At 42.5% G+C, this 2500-nt stretch overlaps 1 long non-coding RNA gene across 1 annotated transcript in view; it reads left to right on the top strand.

Annotated features, from left to right (window-relative positions):
- Window positions 1-2500, top strand: part of LOC143032111 (uncharacterized) — a 93611-nt gene that overhangs the window by 78770 nt on the left and 12341 nt on the right. The gene's annotated exons all lie outside the window — the stretch shown is intronic.

Below are 2500 nucleotides of genomic sequence, written 5' to 3'. Positions count from 1 at the left end.
ATTCTATGGGGACCCGGAGAACTTTCGCTGACTATCTAAGCTGAAGGTTTCTTATTATCGACATTTTGAGCAACAATTATCACTTTTAATGATCGTCTATACCCACGTGTATATCTTATATGTATATATACTATACGAAAAACCATTTTATATATAAATTAGTTTTTGTGAACTCATACATTATTAATACATTAATGACAATCTTTTTAATAAAATTATGCACAATGGTTGTTTTTAGAAATAAATCTAAAACTATACAGTTAATAGTATGAAAACTGGGAAAGAGAAGTTTTCTATGAATAATGTTTCTGGGTTACTCTAGTTTTGAAATTTGAATGTTGAACGATGTAATGTATATGTAAACTTCTAACATAGAGATAATTGGATAAAACACGTGTTTAGAACAATGTGTAATAAATATGAGAAGGAAGAACAGGAGTAGGAAAAGGAAGCGGAGGAAAAGGAAGAGGAAGAATAGGAGGTGGAGGAGGGGTGGAAGAAGAGGAAGCTTAAGAGGATGTGGAGGAATAGGAGGTATAAGAGAAGGTGGACTTGACTAAAGTGGTAGAGGTGACTGATGGAAGGGGGAGTAGGAGAGAAAAGAGACTGAGAGAGAGAGAGACCCGAGACTGGGAGTGAGAGAGAACGGGGGAGTGAGAGAGGAGAAGAGTTGGAGTCCCATAGAGTGTCACAAAGAAGATGATGACAAGGACGAGATGGGGAAGACGAGATGTGGAGGAGTCGAGGAGGAAGAGGTAGGGGACTAGATGGAGGAGGAGGTGGGGAAGAGGCGGGGGTGGGAGGAAGAGAAGGAGGAAGAGGAAGAGGAGAAGGTATGGAAGGAGGAGGTGGGGAGGAGGGGGGAGGAGGAAGGGAAGGAGTTAGAGGGAGAAGATAGGGGAGGAGATGGCGTTGGAGAAGATGAAAGAGGAGATGAGGAGGAGATTGGGAAAGGTGGGGAAGTTGGTGGGAGAGTTCTTGAAGGAGAGCGAAGAGTTCAGGAAGGAAGAGGTAGACGAGGAGATGGGGGAAGGGTTTAGGAAAGAGGAAGACAAGGAGGTAGGGAAGAGTTTGGGAACGAGGAGGAGGAGAAGAAGAAGGAGGAAGAGGAGGAGGAGGAGGTGGAGGTGTAGATAAAGAAGAAGAAGAAGAAGAAGATGTGGGAGGAGGAGGAGGAGGAGGAGGAGGAGTAGGAGGAGGTTGGGGAAGGAGGAGAGGGAGGAGGAGGACGAGAAAGAGGATGAAGAGGATAGGGATGAGGGTGAGGTTGGGAGGAGATGGAGGAGAAGGAGGAAGAGATGGTAATGAAAATTAAAAGTAGATGAGGAGGAGATGAGGAGGAAAGGGAGACATGTGGGAAGAGATTGGGGAGGAGAGAGGAGATGGGTAGGAAGAGGAGGAGGAAATTGGGAGAAAGAAAAAAAGGAGGAGATAGAGAGAGGATGGAAAGGAGGAGATTGAAAAAAAGAAGTATAGGAGGAATAGAAGGAGAAAAAGGAGATGGGAAGCAAGAGGAAATAAGAAGAAGATGGAGAGGAGGAGGAGGAAGAGGAGGAGGATGAAATGGAGAGGAAACAGAAGATGTAGAGGAGGAGGAGAGAGGAAGTAATAGGAAAAGACAGGGATGAATAGGAGGCGGATGGGGAGAGGAGGAGAAGGAAGTAATGGGAAGTAGAAGAAGATGGGGAAGAAGAGAAGAAGTGGGTGATATGAGGAAGAGGAGGAGGAGGAGGAGAAGGAAAAGGAGATGGAGAAGGGAGAGAAAGGAGGAGGAAAAAAGGAGATGAAGAGGAGATGTGGAGAAAAGGTGCTACCAAGGAGGAAAACATATGAAGGAGGAGGTGGAGGAGAATGAGGTGGGGAGTAGGAGTAGGTGGAGGTGGAGGAGGAGAAAAAGAAGGAGGAAGAGGAAGAGGAGGAGAAGAAGGAGGAGGAGGAAGAAGAGGAAGGGGAGGAGGAGTAGATGGGAAGAAGGATTAGATAATGGTGAGAAGAAAGAGTTGAATCAGAGGATGAAGAGGAGGATGAGATAGAAAGAACGAAGAGTTGATATGAGAGGAAGAGTATGTGGGAGAGGAGGAAGAGGAGGAAGAGGAAGAGGAGGAGAGGGAAGATTGGGAGGAGATAAGTGATTAGTGATGATTATTTAGGTTATTGTTCTACTCATAAACATTTATGTAAAAATTTATCATTTTCCATTTCTTTTTTATTTTCTTAGATGATGTAAAATGATCAGTCATATTACTGTAGATAAAAATGTTTTGTGAATATTATTTCGGTTTGCATCACTTCACATTACGAAAGTAAAATTGATCAAACTTCGCTTAGGTAAATCAACCATAAACATTGTTTTAAAATATCTTGAAAAATATTGGTGTTGTGATGGAATTATGTATATTAACATTGGCAATGAGTTGTGCATTGACATTCAGAAGGAAGTGTTGATGTTATTGTATTTGCATGTACTGATATATATATGTATATATATATATATATATAT

This window comes from Oratosquilla oratoria, chromosome 13 (genome assembly GCF_046742065.1).
Source record: "Oratosquilla oratoria isolate Oo_2021 chromosome 13, ASM4674206v1, whole genome shotgun sequence".
Classification (NCBI taxonomy): Eukaryota; Metazoa; Arthropoda; class Malacostraca; order Stomatopoda; family Squillidae; genus Oratosquilla; species Oratosquilla oratoria.
Note: the sequence above shows the minus strand (reverse complement) of the source record. Positions and strands in the feature narration are given on the sequence as shown.